Source organism: Vulpes vulpes, chromosome 7 (genome assembly GCF_048418805.1).
Source record: "Vulpes vulpes isolate BD-2025 chromosome 7, VulVul3, whole genome shotgun sequence".
Lineage (NCBI taxonomy): Eukaryota > Metazoa > Chordata > Mammalia > Carnivora > Canidae > Vulpes > Vulpes vulpes.
In genome coordinates, this window is record NC_132786.1 from 10,536,679 (window position 1) to 10,555,172 (window position 18,494).

Sequence of the window (18,494 nt, forward strand, 5' to 3'; positions counted from 1 at the left end):
GGTTGCCTTTTAGTTTGGTTGACTGTTTCCTTTGCTGTGTAGAAGCTTTTTATTTTGATGATATTTATTTTGGCTCTGTTTCCCTTGCCTTAGGAGACATACCTAGTAAGAAGTTGCTAGGGCCGATCACATTTAGGTCTTTCATCCATTTTGCGTCTATTTTTGTATGTGGTGTAAGAAAGTGGTCCAGCTTCATTCTTTTGCATGTGATGTTCAATTTTCCCAGCACCATTTGTTGAAAAGACTATACTTTTCCCATTGAATATTCTTTCCTGCTTTATTAAAAATTAATTAACCATATAGCAGACGGTCCATTTCTGGGTTCTCTATTCCGTTCCATTGATCTTTATGTCTGTTTTTGTGCCAATATCATACTGTCTTGATCACTACAGACTTGTAATATAATTTGAAGTCCTAAATTGTGATGATTCCACCTTTGCTTTTCTTTTTCAAGGTTGCTTTGGTTATTCAGGGTCTTCTGTGATTCTATGCACATTTTAAGATTTTTCTAGCTCTGTGAAAAATGCTGATGATATTTCAATAGGGATTGTGTTAAATGTATACATAACTTTTGGTTGTACAGGTATTTTTACAATATTTGTTCTTCTAATCCATGAACATGCAATGTTTCTCTTTGTGTCATCTTAAAGTTCATTCGTCAGTATTTTATCGTTTTCAGAGTACAGATCTTTTACTCCTTTGGTTAGGTTTATTCCTAAGTATCTCATGCTTTTTGGTGCAATTGTAAATGGGATTGATTCCTTGATTTCTCTTTTTCTTGCTTCACTATTGGTGTACAGAAAACAACAGATTTCCATATAATGATTTTGTTTCCTGCCACTTTACTGAATTTGTATATCAATTCTAGCAATTTTTTGATGGAGTCTTTTGGGTTTTCTATAACAAGTATCACGTCATCTGCAAATAGTGAGTTTGAATTCTTTCTTGCAGATTTGGATGCCCTTTTATTTCTTTTTGTTGTCTGATTGCTGAGGCTAGGACTTCCAGTATTATGCTAAATAACAGTGATGAGAGTGGACATCCCTGTCTTGTTTCTGACCATACAGGAAAAGCTCTCAATTTTTCCTCATTGAGGATGATATTAACTCTGTGTTTTTCACCTATGATCTTTATTATGTTGAGGCATGTTCCCTCTAACCCCACTTTGTTGAGGGTTTTAATCATGAATGGGTGTTGTCAAGTGCTTTTTTTGCATCTATTGAAAGGATCAGATGGTTTTTATCCTTTCTTTTATTAATGTGATGTGTGTATCACGTTGATTGATTTGTAAATATTGAACCACACTTGCAACTCAGGAAGAGATCCCACTCAATTGTGGTAGATGATTTTAATGTACTGTTGGATTCCATTTGCTAGTATTTTATTGAGAATTTTTGCATTCATTCTCATCAGGGGTATTGGCCTGTAGTTCTCTTTTTTAGTGGAGTTTTAATGTGGTTTTGTTGTTAGGGTAATAATGGCCTCATAGAATGAAATTGAAAGTTTTCCTTCCATTTCTTTTTTTTTTTTTGGAATAGAGTGAGAAGAACGAGTATTAACTCTTCTTTAGATGTCTGGTGGAATTCCCCTGGAAGCCATCTGGCCCTGGGCTTTTGTGTGTTGGGAGATTTTTGATTACTGGTTCCATTTCCTTGCTCATTATTGGTCTGCTCAAGTTTCTATTTCTTCCTGTTTCACTTTTGGTAGTTTATATGGTCCTAGGAATTTATCCATTTCCTCCAGTTTGTCTAATTTGTTGGCATATAGTTTTTCATAATATTTTCTCAAAGTTGTTTGCACTTCTGTGGTGTTAGTTGTTATTTCTTGTCCCTCACTTGTGATTTTACTTATTTGGGTCCTTTCTATTTTCTTTTGATTGGTCTGGCTAGGAGTTTATCAATTTTATTAATTTTTTCAAAGAACTAGCTGCTGGTTTCATCAATTTGTTCTATTGGTTTTCCTTTTTGTTTGTTTGTTTCTATATAATTTAATTCTGCTCTAATCTTTATTATTTTCACCCTTCTGTGGGCTTAGGTTTCATTTGTTGTTCTTTTTCTAGCTCCTTTAGTTGTAAGGTTAGGTTGTTTGTTTGAGATTTTTCTTCTTGAAGTAGGCTTGTATTGCCCTAAACTTCCCTCCAATGACCGCTTTTGCTACATTGCAAAGGTTTTGGACCATTATGCGTGTGTGTGTTTTAATGATTTTATTTGTTTATTCATGAGAGACAAAGAGAGAGAGGCAGAGACATAGGCAGAGGGAGAAGCAGACTCCCTATGGGAAGCCTAACGCGGGACTTGATCCCAGGACCCCGGGATCACAACCTGAGCCAAAGGCAGATGCTCAACCACTGAGCAACCACCCAAGTGCCCCTTGGACCATTGTGTTTTCATTTTCATTTGTTTCCATGTATTTTTAAATTTCTTCTTTGATTTCCTGGCCAACCCATTCATTGTTTACTAGTGTGTTGTTTAACCTCAATGTATTTGTGGTCTTTCTAAATTTTTTCCTGTAGTTGACTTCATGTTGCATAGTGTTGTGGTCAGAAAATATGCATGGTATGATGTCAATCTTTTTGTACTTGTTGAGACCTGATTTGTGACCTAGTATGTGATCTATTCTGGAGAATGTCCCATGTACACTTGAAAAGAATGTGTATTCTGTTAGTTTAGGATGGAATGTTCTCAATATATCTGTTAAGTCCATCTGGCCCAGTGTGTCATTCAAAGCCCTGTTTCCCTGTTGATTGCTTGGACAATCTGTCCAATGACATAAGTGGACTGTTAAAGTTCCCTGCTGCTATGGTATTGCCAATGATTTTCTTAATGTTTGTTATTAATTGCTTTATATATTTGGGTGCTCCCATGTTGGATGTATAAATATTTACAATTGTTATATCTTTTTGTTGGATTGTTCCTTTATTATGATAAGTGCCCTTCTTCATCTCATATTACAGTCTTTGGTTTAAAATCTAATTTGTTCGATAGAAGTATTGCTACTCTGGCTTTCTTTTGACATCCATGTGCATGATAAATGTTTCTTCATCCCCTCACTTTCAATCTGCAGGTGTCTTTGGGTCTAAAATGAGTCTTGGGAGTGCCTAAGTGGCTTAGTTGGTTAAACATCTAACTCTTGGTCTCAGCTCAGGTCTTAATTTAGGGTCATAAGTTCAAATCCCGTATTGGACTCCACACTGGGCACAGAACCTACTTTAAAAATAACTAATCAATTGGGATGCTTGGGTGGCTCAGTGGTTGAGCATCTGCCTTCGGCTCAGCACATGACCCTGGCTGGAGTCCCAAGATCAAGTCCCACATTGGGGTCCCCACAGGGAGCCTGCTTCTCCTCCGCCTATGTCTCTGCCTCTCTCTCTGTATCTCTCATGAATAAACAAATAAAATATTTTTAAAAAGAAAAGAATTAATCAATCAATTAATTAATTAACTAATTAAATAAAATTAGTATCTTGTAGACAGCATACAGATGGGTCTTATTTTTCTTTATCCATTCTGACACTCTATATGTTATGATTGGACCATTTAGTCCACTTACCTTCTGAACAACACTTAATGGATATGTATTTAGTGGCATTTTATTACTTGATTTTTCATTGTTTCTGGAGATTTTCTCTGTTCCTTTCTTATCTTTGTTACTTTTGTCTTTTCTTTCCACTGAAAGAGACCCCTTCAATATTTCTTGCATTGCTAGTTTAGTGGTCATGAACTTCTTTAGTTTTTGTTTGTCTGGGAAATTCTCTATTTCTCCTATTCTGAAGGATAGCGTTGCTGGATAGGTAGTATTCTTGGCTACAGATTTTTCCCATTCAACACTTTAAATATATCATGCCACTCCCTTTTGGCTTGCCAAATTTCTGTTGAGAAATCTTCTGCTAGCATTTTGAGTCTTCCCTTATAGATTAAGGACTTCTTTTTTCTTACTGCTTTTAAGATTTTTTTCTTTGTCCTTATGTTTTGCAAATTCAATTACAATTTGTCTTGGTGTTGGACTGCTATTGTTGATTTTGATGGGAATTCTCTGTGCCTCGTGTATCTGGAGGCTATTTCCTTCCCCAGATTAAAAATTTTTTAGCTATTATTTCTTCAAATAAGTTTTCTGTCCTTTTTCCTCTCTCTTCCTCTTCCGGGACTCCTATGATGTGAATGTTATTATGTTTGATGGAGTCACCAAGTTCCCTAAATTTATCCTAGTGCCCCATAGTTCTTTCTCTCTTTTAACTTCATTATTTACCATTATTTTGTCCTCTGTATTAATTACTCATTCTTCTGCTTTTTCCTGCCTTGTGTTCAGTATATCAATTCCATTTTCAATTTCAGTTGCTGTATTTTTCATTTCTGATTCTTTTTTTAACTCTTTAATCTCTTTGATAAGGGCCTCCCTGAGGTCCTCCATTATTTTCTCAAGCACAATAAGTACCTACAGTAAGATTGTCCCTTTAAATTCTCCATCATAGGGCAGCCTGTGTGGCTAAGTGGTTTAGTGCTGCCTTCATCCTAGGACGTGATCCTGGAGACCTGGGATCGAGTCCCACGTCAGGCTCCCTGCATGGAGCCTGCTTCTCCCTGTGCCTCGGCCTCTCTGTCTCTCATGAATAAATAAATAAAATCTTTTTAAAAAATAAATTCTCCATCATACATGTGACTTACATATGTTTCACTTAGATCCCTGCCATGACCTTAACTTGTTCTTTCATTTTGGTGGAATTTCTCCAACCTGGCATTTTATCTAGTCTCTGTCTTCTTCTGTGTATTAGAAAAGTCTGTTATGTTTCCTGTTCCTGAAAGTAATGGCTTTATGAAGAAGAGATCATGTAGTGTCCAGGGCCTAGCACTTCAGGGAGTATCTCTGGTGTGTGCTGTGTGCACTCTACTGTTGTGTCTTGGCTGCCCTATCCCTTAGGCCAGTTGTCTACAGAGGCTTTCCTGCCCGTGGTGTTTGGTCCTTGGCCAGAAAGAGCATATATACAACTTCTTTATCAATTCATCTATCAGTGGACACTTAGGTTGCTTCTAAATCTTGGCTATTCTAAATAACACTGCAATAAATGTAGGGATACGCATATCTTTTTGAATTACCATTTTCATTTTATCTGAGTGAATACTAAGTAGTGGCATTATTGGATAATATTATATTTCTATTTTTAATTTTTTGAGGAACTGCCATATTGTTTTTTAATAGTAGCTGTACCAAGTTTATATATATAAATAAATATATATAAATAAATAAATATATAAAAATATATAAATAAATATATAAATAAATAAAATATGTTTATATAAATATCAAACTATATCTATCTATCTATCTATCTATCTATCTATCTATCATCTATCTATCTATATAATATCATTATCCAAAGGAAGGCAGTCTAATGCTGGTATGGTGGCTCTACACAAAACCCTCTGGAACCCAAGCTACTTCTACCTTTCTGCACCACTGAATCTAAATGGTAGCCTTGACCTCATGGTCAAAGATGGATCCATTCATTTTCTAGGCAGCAGGACAGAAGAGGAGAAGAATGGAGAAAGAAGAAGTGCTAACTATCTTTTAAGGGAAGCTCTTGTGAGTTGCCATGCAATACTTTTGCTTATATACCAGTAGCTAGAATTTGCTCACATTGCCAACATCTAGTCAAAAAAAGATATAAAAAGTGCAGAATTCTTTTTCATATTCTGGTTGGCTATTTGGCAGAAGAACATTTGTGACTAAGAAAGATGAGAGCAGATATTGAAAGGCAACCATCAGTCTTAGCCATAGCTGGCACTTTGCATACTTCCTGGGACCCAGTAGAATCTCAGTATTTGTGGAACAAATGTTGATGGTGTTTACTGAGTGCATTGACACAGAAAGTTCAAAATGAGAAGTTTGGGGGTGCCTGGGTGATGCAGACAGTTAAGTGTCTGATTCTTGATTTCAGCTCAGGTCATGATCTCAGGGTCATGAGATTGAGTCCTGTGATGGGCTCTGTGCTGAACCATGGAGCTTGCTTGGTATTTTTCTTTCTGCCTCTCCTTCTGTCCCCCTACCCTCCAAAAAAAAAAAAAAAAAAAAAAGAGAGAGAGAGAGAGAGAGAAATTTGGAGTTATATCTTCAAGTTTTATATTCAATTTGACCCATCAAGTTGGAAAAACAGATGGCTAAGACTGTCCTTATATTGCCTGGAGACCAAGCTTACATTTTCTTTTTCTCTCATTAACGTACCTGCCCCTTGCATAATGATGTCAGCTAATGTATGTGAGAGTGATTATGCAGTTGCCCAGCTAAAGAGTGTTTTGTTTTTGTTCCTCTTCTTTATTCCAAATACCAAAAACCACTTTGGACTCAATGGAGAGAAACCAAAACCATTGGTTCATTGGATCCCATTTTGGGATCATTCCAAAAACCACTTTGGACTCAATGGAGAGAACCTCTCTTAACTATCAGTCATTTGCCTTATCTGCTTAAACAATGAAAATAATTTTATTTAAAATAGGAATAATTCATGGCTCCTGGTTTATTGTCAAGAGACCAGTGATTCTTAAGCTTATGTGTGCATAAGAATCACTTAGAACATTTGTTGAAAATTCTTTTTCCTGGACTCCACTAACCCAGACATTATGATTCTATAGATATGGATGGGACCTGGAATCTATATTTTAACAAGTGTTTCAAATAATTTTGATGAATATGTTTAGAATAGCACTATCCAAAAGAAATGTGTTGTGAGCCATATGTAATTTTAAATTTTCTAGTAGTCACTTCAAAAAAAAGTGAAAAGAAATTGGTAAAATTAACTCTGATGATATGTATTATTTAACCCAGCATATATAAAACATCATTTCAATGTGTAATCAACATAAAAATTATTATCAGATATTTTACATTTTTTGAAGTCCAGTGTGTATTTTATGCTTATGGTACACCTCAATTTGGACCTACCACATTTCAAATGCTCAATCACCATGTCTGGCCATGGGTATTATATTGGATAGTACAGGTTTAGAGGATTGGACAACACTCGATTGAAGGTATGAAGTCAGAGGCTTTGTTTCACTCTTATATTTGTAGAGCCTACCATAATGTCCAGAAAATAGGAAATGTTCAAGAAATTCTGGTTGGTTGGTTAGTCATGTTAGAGATTAGGCTGTAATTACATAAAGCCATGTTCCAGTGACTGTGACTGTGGCTTGGGAAGGAGTCCCAGGCTTTTCCAGGGTGTTCAGAAATCTGCTAGGGCAGTTAATAGATAATCTTTAGTTTTCTATTCAGAATAACTTCAAAGGCTGGAAGGGAGGAGAAATTATCTTCAAAGGCTTTAAGAGAGAAAAATAGAGCAAGTCAGTAAAGCTGGTTGCTAGGACAACCTTCTCAGGATTGAAAGAGGACAATCATACATTGTCGACCTAAGCTTGGTATAGCTGTGATCTCTTCTTTTGTAATATACTCTTCATCTGCTTGGCTCTAAAAAGGACAGTTTTAAAATGGCTATTTAAGATTATAATTTGGAACCAGAGGGCCAAACTCTAAAAGTGCTTAAGTGCAAACTCAATGGGCCAAAGTTGACTGGAAAAGTCCACCTGAAGTGGGGCACAATTACTTATAAGACTCCTGTTAAACTATTGGAATGTATAGTTTAAGAACTTTTAACTTCTAGCTACAGATAGACTTCACTTATGGGAATCAAGAGTGGAGATCAAAGTAAGTTTTTTTTCATTAGGCTTAGACTATCATTAGAACAAGCAGTTTAAGATTGTTAAGAAAGTAATTGTTAGTACCTAGGTAATTTTATTTTATATTTGTACAGATATTAGCTGATAATTAATATTTAAGTTTTTAAATAAATTCTAAATGAAGAACTTTTGTTGGGTAATTACTATATGTGTGGCACTCTGCTAAAGGTTTTCCATATTTTTAATTCCCAGGGGTGAAGGGAACCCATTTCTGTCTACATGTTACAGATTTTTTTTAAAATTTGAAATTTAGAGAGATTAAGTGACTTGTTCATGAATTTCTTCTATAGGAACAATATAACTAGGGATCACTTTTATATTGTACTTTGCTCTTTTTTTTAAAGTATTGTGAATATTTCCTCATAGTAGCCTTAACCAAGCTGTAAAATTCAAATTTATAACATGATAGTGAATGCATAGAGCTTTTAAAGATATACTACTGGGGTGTCTGACTGGCTTAGTTAGTAGAGCATGAGACTCTTGATCTTGGAGTTGTAAATTTGAGCCTCACATTGGGTATTGGAGATTACTTAAAAGTAAAATCTTTTTTTAAAAAAATCAATTAACAGTAGATTATTAGGGTAACTTCGTGTGATTAAAGTGACATTTGAGGCATTCATTGCACTAATAAATTAGGAGAGATCAAAATATGCAGGGATTGAAGGCAAATTGAAGGCAAATTCAGTTATTTCTGGAAGTTGACCAGAAATAACTTGTTAGAATCCCAGAAGAAGAGGAAGGGGGCCTGGAATAGAAAGAGGGCCTACCTGAAGAAAGTAGGCAGTGGTGGTAGTTTTTGGTAACTGTTCTTACTCATTGAACATCTCTTTTACTTCCTACAGGTCTTTTCTAGGCAGACCCATATGAATATGACTTCTACTGCATAACCTTGGTGTTAAATACTGATTATTTTCCAGCCAAATAGGCCATCCTTGCACACTCTTTTGTGAAGGAATAATTTGGCAAAAAAACAGATCAATTCCATTTCCTTTTCATACACGTGAAAGTAATGGACCCATTTTATAAGATAGTGCAGAAAACATTCAGAATTCAAGGAGGTAGACATGAGTTACAAGGATTTTTTGGAAGAATATTTTTTAGCCTAATGTTAAGCCATAAATAGAAGTTATCTGTACTTGTCCCACAATACTCTTTGGTGAGGTTTGTTTGTTTGTTTGTTTGTTTGTTTTAATTAAAAAATTCTAACAGTAAAGACAACTCTCACTATCTCTCATGCCCCCACAGCCCTGCTCCCTTCTTAGGAAAGACAGATAAATAGTCAAATTATATATTCAAGCCACTGCTTGCTCTGACTCCCTTTCCTGGACTAAATGATAGTGATACCCTTTGTGGTATTCAAATGTTCCTGCCAAAATGAAAGGGAATGGAAAGTCCAGAAATTTGAGAATTTGCAGGGTTAGACGAAGGGACTACTTTTCAAGCCCAGCCTACAATATAAAATTCAGAGAACTTTTGGGTTAGGGGCCAATAAGAATTTATTCTCTCAGCAAGGATTAAATCAAGAGTGTGACCATCACATGCCTTCATAAAACCTTTTAATGGATTAAGACAAAGGCAAATAAATCCTTTTAGTTAGACTGAATCGCCTGGAGTTGTGGTGGGGGGTGGTAGGGGAGGGATATTAAGGTGGTATTCTTCTACTGGAGCTTGATACACTTATGAATGCTCATTTAAGCCCAGGAGAATCATGGGGCAAGAAAGCCAAAAAATATAGAACCCCACCCCCCCAAATATAGCTAGAAGTAGGGGATGGGATTATTGGTGTTTTCATTCAACTAAACTAAATAAATAAAAAGTTGACTAGAGTAGGTGCCAAAAGAACCACCATCTTAGTTAGACTAAAAGATAAAATTGCTAAAGATACGAAATCATACTTAGTCTCCAATCTTCTGTCAGCAGGAAACAGGTTAAGAAAGCTACTCAGCCCCCAAGGGAGGCATAATCTCCAAAGAATTTTCAAAAGTAGCTGAAAAGCAAAATAGAAAAGGTAGGAAATTTGAAAGGGTAGAACCAAGGGTCACAGTAAATCATAGACTGTAGAACCTTGTCAAAGAGCCACTTGATGCTAAAATGGACAAGTGTCTGCAGTGTATCACCTAATCATTCCCTTTGAAATGGGAATATATTGTGTGTATCCTGTACCTGCTCACCATTGTATAAGGGATATATAAGGGAGAGGCATTCTATGCTTTTAACTCACAAGTATGATGAATCAGATTATTGTTCCTCAAATAATTGTTCCTCTCCACTTTTCCCTCATGGAGGTGTATATTTCCCTGTCCTAATGACTTTGAACATGCATGTCCTTGCTTTGTGACTTGTGAACATGTGAACATGTGACTTATTTTGGCCAATGGCATGTAAATGTATATGATATACATAAAGTCTTCAAATGTTGTGCATTTGGCTTGCACTCCTCTGCTCCTATAAACTGTCACAGAAGGAGCACGTCTCGTGAACCAAGAATGTGTGGAGACACCTGGAAAAGCACTGAATCAAACCCGAGAAGACAAAAATGTCTATTTTGTCAAGCTACTGAGATTAGGAGTTATTTGTTACACATCATTATTGCATTCATAGCTGACTAATGCACTAATTCTTTAGATGAAGAAATGCTACATCTGGGCATGATGTAGTGAACACAGATATCATTCCAGATGTAGTCTGTCATGATTTGATCTAGATAATATAATTAGATGAGACTTTTGGGTTGTTAATTTGAGGATGTGGTGAATGTGCCTGAGGAAGAGTACATTAAGTATTTAATGGCCATAAAGTACACAATGGTAGTCATTAATGCTATTCCCTGTATGTTGTTTCCCGCCTTCCAAGCATATAGTAGAATTGCATTTGCTGGCCCTTTGTGATTGTGTCAAGAAACTACTTTTTTTTTTTTTTTTAAGAAACTACTATTTAAGTAACTAGTACTGACAGATGAATTGTGAACCTCAAAAGCTTTTTTTTTTTTCATTTTTGTGCAGTGATTGGTATTTCAGATAGTGGCTGCTCTATTAGCCTGGGTCCTGAGTGTGGAGATTGTTGACATAAAGCAGAACCTACAAACACTCAATGGAAATATAGCATTACTGATAAATAACACAGTTGTGTTATATTCCCTAGGATTCTGTAGTGGGATGTAAAATTATCTTTCCCATTTATTTTTGGATTTGGTGTCTGGATGTAGATAGCTGGGTTGATATTTTCCTAATATGCTCCAACTGGTTTTATTTTTTTTTAAGATTTTATTTATTAATGAGAAACACAGAGAGAGAGAAAAAGAGAGAGAGAGAGGATGGCAGAGACACAGGCAGAGAGAGAAGCAGTCTCCATGCAGAGAGCAGGACGTGAGACTCGGTCCCGGGACTCCAGGATCACGTCCTGGGCTGAAGGCAGGTGCTTAACCTCTGAGACACCCAGGGATCCCCTCCAACTGGTTTTATTACAGCCTATTCACATTCTGCTTATTCAATGCCCATGCCCTGATTATTATTAAATTTTGAATATCATCTCTGTGGCTGACCAAAAATAATGGAAACTGCACAGTGCATAGTGCACTATTGCAATGTACATTTTGAATGTGGAGAATATTAATTTCTTCATTAAAACAATTTAATTCTTTTTTTTAACTTTTTAAAATATTTTATTGATTTATTCCTGAGAGAGAGAGAGGCAGAGACACAGGCAGAGGGAGAAGCAGGCTCCATGCGGGAGCCCGAGGTGGGATTCGATCCCGGGTCCCCAGGATCAGGCCCTGGGATGAAGGCGGGGCTAAACCGCTGAGCCACTGGGGCTGCCCAAAACAATTTAATTCTTGAATTACATTGTTGATATAGAATCCTAGAAGAATACACATTGTCTCACATTACCATAGTATTAAGTAGTGTAGATAAAACCTGGGCTGAGATTATGTAAACTCTACCCTAAGAGTCTACCAAATCAGGTATATTTGATGTGAAGATTGAAATCCAAGTGTTTCCTTGTCCCTTTGTCAAACAGTACTGGAGTAGGCATATTTTCCACTCCACAAGTTAAACAGTTCTGAAAATCAACATACTTCCTGTCCCTGAACTAAACAATTCTAGGATGAGGAATACGCTCACCTTCTTGCTAAATGATACTGGAAACAAGTAAAAATAACTTAGCTGCTTGCTCTAGAACATACTTTCTGAATCAACAATTAAGTGTTTCTTAAGACTAAAATACACAAATCAGGGGGACTTGGCTGACTCAATTGCTAGAGCACATGACTCTTGATCTCAAGGTTGTGAGTTCAAGTCCCACATTGGGTGTAGAGATTATGTAAAAATAAAATCTTAAAAAAAAAAAAACAAATTGGGCAGCCTGGGTGGCTCAGCGGTTTAGCGCCGCCTTCAGCCCAGGACCTGATCCTGGAGATCCAGGATTGAGTCCCACATCAGGCTCCCTGCATGGAGCCTGCTTCTCCCTCTGCCTGTGTCTCTGCCTCTCTCTCTCTCTCTCTCTCTCTCATGAATAAATAAATAAAAAATCTTTAAAAAATAATTTTAAAAAATACAAATCAAGATTCCTTTGCCTCACTCTACCCACCAGTTCAAAGTTATGCAATAATCTGTGCCCAATCTTGAACAGTTCCCCAGTCTGCAAGGCCTACTTTTTTTTTTTTTTAAGATTTTATTTATTTATTCATGAAAGACAGAGAGGGAGAGAGAGAGAGAGAGGCAGAGACACAGGCAGAGGGAGAAGCAGGCTCCAGGTAAGGAGCCTGACACGGGACTTGATCCCAGGTCTCCAGGATCAGGCCCTGGGCAGAAGGCGGCGCTAAACCGCTGAGCCACCAGGGCTGCCCTTTGCAGTGCTTACTTTAAATATCTCCCAGTCCAGGCACTAAAATCCTGAATACATCCTGTCTTAATCTCCCATTCCGAGCAGCTGCTGAGACTCTGGCAAGGTCATGTTCTGACTCATTGTAGGAAGTATAATAAAATTATCTCCCCCCTTGACCTAATAGGATTTTCTGACAGTTCCTTCCCCCCGCCCCCGCCAAAAGATTTTATTTATTTGAGAGAGAGACAGAGAGAGCATGAGAGGGAGGGGAGATATGAGTGTGAGGGGGGTCAGGGAGAGGCAAAGGCAGAAGGACAAGTGGACTCCCACGAGTGCAGAGCCTGACCCAGGGTGGTGGTACTGGGGAGTGTGGTGGGGGGAGTAGGTATGGTAGGAGGGTTGGGGGGGGTTGCATCCCAGCATCCTGAGATCATGACCTGGGCCAAAGCCAGAGCTTAGCCAACTGAGCCACCTAGACACTCCCAATTTTCTGAGAGTTTTTTTTTTAATTTTATTTATTTATTCATGAGAAACACACACAGAGAGAGGCAGAGACACAGGCAGAGGGAGAAGCAGGCCCCATACAGGGTGCCCGACGTGGGACTCAATCCTGGAACTCCAGGATCATGCCCTGAGCCAAAGGCAGGCGCTTAGCCACTGAGCCACCCAGGAGTCCCTCTGACAGTTTTTAAGGAGTTGACTAAGTTTCTTTCATAAGTGTGAAGTTTCTAGCATGCATGGGTGTGATGAGATCCTTTTATTGAAGGTAACATTAAATATTATTATATTGGGAAAACTTTGCTTATTTGAGTAAAAAGAAAAGTAGTATTTTATTGTTTTATTTATTTATTTTTTAGTATTTTATTGTTTTAATTTTAAACTCAGATTACGCTTAAGTTTAAGCACATTTCCCCTTTTAAATATTCCATCTATCAAATGTGGACCTAAAGTTAAGGTCCAGCATCATGTGGTGCCTTGAAATCTGGTGAAATCAGGATGGCTTTCCATGGACTAAGCTTAACTTCTCCAACTCCATTCTGCTCTCAGGATAGGGTCCTCTAGCCAAACAATCCTTATCAGAGGGAGTAGGTGCAGTTCCCACACATCCTTGAGTAGTGGGCTTCTATTCCCAGCCAATGAGTGGAATCATTCAGAGAAGCCAATTACATCCTCCCACAGGAGCTAAGAGGCATGCCATCCTCTTTGCATGATACTGCAAAGCCTGCCTTCCTTGGCGTCTGTTTATTCACTGTTCCCAAGAACAAGCTCCATGTGGTCCTTGCCTGGTTTATCTTCCTTCTCCGGGCTGCCGTGACACTAGTGAACTGCTTTCAGTGTCACCTGTTCAAGTGAAAGAGGGTGTCCAGGGTCAGGAGTTGCGTTCCCAGCCATCTTCATGACCCTAGGGGTAGGACTCCCTCCCTCACCAACTGGATGAAGGGGACGTGAGTTATACAGTACATCAGTATTTATTGTGTTGTTGCGATGTGTCAAATAGTGTGCCAGTTGTGAGATCACTATAGTGAACGAAACAGACCTACTCTGCCCTCAGAGATCTTATAGGTCTGTAAGACAGACACTAAACAAATAGTCATACAATAATATAATTAAAATTGTGCTAAGTGCTATGAAGGAAAGTGTAAGGGTGCTTTTGTGAATTGTTTATACCTTTTGAGTATTTACCTATTGGGTTCTCAGTGTTTGTCACATTAATTTATTTGAGCTAATAACATAGTTAAGATATAAACCTTTGTCAAATTTCCTGTGTGTATTTTTCTTTGCAGCTTATTTTTTGTAGTTTATATTATAGATGGTTTTAATTTTATGTTGTCAAAACGATCGATCTTTTTCCTCTTAATTGTTTTTGTTGCTTTTATTCTTAGAGGTCTTCTCCTTCAGAAGTTTGGTCACTATTTATTTATTTAATTATGTAATCAATTTTTTTATTTGAAAAGAAGTACATGCTTATATATTACATTCTTATTTTTAAAAAAGTCAAATTGTACAAAAGAATATAGAATGAAAAGAAGATTTCTTTTCAACTCAGATCTCCAGATACACCAATGGGTCTCAAGTATTCTTTTAGAATTTTCTATGCACATATAGGTGTATACCCTTTAAGCAAGGTTAGCCTCTTACAAACTGTCTTCTGCCCCTTGTTTCTTTTACTTAATGATATACCTAGGCCCCTTCTAGATTAGTCTGTGGATTTGTAGCCCATCTTAAAAATAGCCACATAGTTTTCCACTGAACATTTCAGAATGAAAAGCTATGAATCCAGTCTACTGGGTGACATAGAAGGCTATAATAAACAGTCTTGTAAATATGTTTTTTACATGTATGCAAGAACATCAGTGGTTAAATTTTCAAAACTTGAATTGCTACATCAAAGCAGTTGTTTATTAAGAACCCTGTCTATATTAAGAAAATTAGTACTTTGTCACATAATGTCCTCATTATTTTTTCCTGGTTTGTCATTAAAGTTCATTTGTGGTACTTCTGGCCGTAGTGAAAATTTAAGTGTTTATGGAGTCCAATTTTTTAATCTCTTCCTTTCTAGTTTCTGGGGGTTGTTTCTTGTTTAGATATATACCAAGATTAATTTATGTTTTTTTCTACTACTTTTAAGATTTCATTTTTACATTTAAAATTTTGATTCATGTAAAGCTTGTTTTGGCGGAAAGAATGAGATAGGGAGCCAAGTTAATTTTTTTCCAGATGGCTTCTCAGCGTCTCAACACTATTTATTACAAATCAATTTTCCCTACTATTTGATGTGTTGCCTTTATCCTATACTAAATTCCCATATACATTTAGATCTATTTCTATAGTTTATATTTTATTCTCTTGATCTGTTTGTTTATTTGTGCATTAGGACCAAACCTTTTAAATTACTTTTCTTTATAAGACATTGCATACATCAGTTTTTATTCCATCTGGAATCAATTTTGGTAATGATGTCATGTGAGGATCTAAATGCCAAATAAAGTCACACTGTAGACAGAAAGAAAGAAAGTTAAATAAAATGGAGGTAGTAGGTACAGATCTCTCATAGCTTGTTTGTAAAGTTCATTCATGAAAAGTGGGAAAAGAGAAAGAATAGCTTTTAACCTCAGCATTTTTGTCACTATTACTAAAAATACATTATGGCATTTATTATTATTAACAATACAATAAATGGATATTGGTGTTACTATATGACCATTATGATCACTTTTTCTGTTCCTGTAGTTCTTTGAAATTTTTAATATTAAATTTTACTATCTGGATGGAGCTCCTGGGTGGCTCATTTGGTTGAGCATCTCACTCTTGATTTCAGCTCAGGTCATTCATGATTTCATGTGTCATGAAATCAAGCTCTGCATCAGGCACTGCACTCAGTGGGGAGTCTGCTTGGGATTCTCTCTCTCTCTCTCTCTCTCTCTCCCTCTGTGCTTCCCTCCAGTTGTGCACACATGTGTACTCTCTCTCTAAAATAAATAAATAAATCTTTAAAAAAATTAAATTTTGCCATCTGGATAAATCATAGAAGAGTCTATCCTGTTATTGCTCTACACCACCCTTCTCCCTGTATAGTCTTATCTTTCCTGTTTTTATAATTTTTGTTAAAAAAAAAGATTGAAGTACAAGACGAAGTGTTTGAATTTTGCCACAGGGCTCCAAGAAGGAGCAGTACCATGATGTAACAGAAGTATGTGGAACTGTGCCCAAAATCTTTGACCAACAGATTCAACTTGGCCATAATTATAAGTATTAACTTCCCTTTAGTGAAGTACAAAATGAACTATCGCTCTAAAGAAAACAGAAGATTTGAGCATCTGTAGAGTATCAACATAAGACTACAAAAGAAAATGACACTAGGTTGCCTCTTCCTGTAAGGTCAGAGGTTAATTTTCTACAGTTTAGGGTTGATTTCAGGGGCAATTTTGTTGCAGACAGTCCAAGGCAACTTATACTACTGAGACTGGGAAAGCCAAATACTGACTTTCTTAATCTTTCTTAATCTTGTAGTCAGTTGTGACTGATGTAACACAGAGACCGTTATTTTCTGATGAAAGAAAATGCTACAGACTGAATGTATCCTCTCCAAATTCATTTGTTGAAATCAAACCTCAATATGATGGTGTTCCATGAGGTAATTAGATCATAAGGGTGGAGCTCCAGTGAATGAGATTAGTGCCCTTATAAAAGAGACCACAGAGAACAATATTTTCCTTTTGCCATGTGAAGACACAATAAGGAGGCAGCCATCTGCAATAGGCTCTCACCAGATACCATATCTGCCAATGCCATGCTGTTGGATTTCCCAGGCTCCACAACTGTTAAGAAATAAATGTTAAAACCACCCACTCTGTGGTATTTTTGTTATAGCAGCCCAAGCCACCTAAGATAGGGATAGATGTGGTTGAAACCACATCTTGAAACCGAGGCACAGGAGTGCAAGAGCATCTGGCTCCCAGGATCCCAAGCACACTAGGTTCAGCCACTCACCATCCTTAGAATCCAAAGGCAGAGAAAGGACTGGTGGTGAAACAAAAAAGAAATTTCTTTCATTGAGGCTACCACCAGAAGACAGTAGACTAGCATCTCAAAGACTGTTTCCAAAGTGCTGAAAATATTTCTAGGTTTATAAAAGGAAAATGTGGGACAAAGGTCAGTGAGTAAGTGCAGGTAGGCAGTGAAGATCAAGTTGATAATTGCTTTGGGATCAATCATGGGCACAGTCTAGCTAGCTTAGGGCAGTCCTTTTTGCTTGAGGGGGTAGTTTCGGTTGCCATCCCAGGATGCTTTGCCGGCAGGTTCTTTTGCCAGAATTGAGACCAGCTGGAAAGAAGAACCCAACTGGAAAGTTTGAGGTCACAATGGAGGCAGCTGAACTCTTTCATGAAGATTTCAATATGAAGACCCTACTTGCATGATGTAGGTGATAAATTCTCTTTAAATTATCTGAGGAAAAGTGTTAAGATTCACAGAGCTAAAAAGCAATCTCAAGAAATGCTCTATTCTTGCCACTCATTTTCTGTCAGATGGAGAATGAAACAAAATTTCTTTGAGTGTTTTTTTGAACTGGTTTCAAGTTTAAAAAGCTCTTCATCCCAAGATTGTGACAGACATTTGCCTGAATTTTTTTCATCTTATAGTTTTACTGTATATATCTTATGTTTAACTTTTTAATCTGACCAGAATTAATTTTTGATCATACTGTTATGGTGTGAGAGGGGGATCAAACTTTGTTATTCCAAAAGAAAGACATTGTCTCCAACTGTAGATTAAATAATTGATCCTTTCTCTATTTATTTGGGATGCCACCATTCGTCACTCAATTATCATATACATGAGTGTTTATATATACATGGATATGTATCTATTCATTTATATACTCAATTATCATATACATGAGTCTGTTTCTGGATTTTCATTGTGTTGCCACAATGTAATTACAGATTTTCATGCCTGTGTGATACTCTGTTAGCTTCAGTACCTTCGACTTCAGTTTTCAGAAGTTATTGTCCTGTGCCTTGGTATGGATTTCTGTCACTTGGGATTTGCCCAGCTTCTTTAAATCTGTAGGTTTATGTCTTTTGGCAAACTTGGCAAGTTTTTGGCCACTATTCTTTTGGCTATGTTTTTTTTAGCCCTCCATTACTCTCTTTTTCTGGGCATCCAGCAGTTAGATCTTTTTTTTTTTTTTTAATTTTTATTTTATTTATGATAGTCACAGAGAGATAGAGAGGCAGAGACACAGGCAGAGGGAGAAGCAGGCTCCATGCACCCGGAGCCCGACATGGGATTCGATCCCGGGTCTCCAGGATCGCGCCCTGGGCCAAAGGCAGGCGCCAAACCGCTGCGCCACCCAGGGATCCCCCAGCAGTTAGATCTTTTGTTATCATCCCATGAGTCCCTCAAGCTCTGTTTAGTACCCTTCTCTTCTCTCTGTGTCTGTTG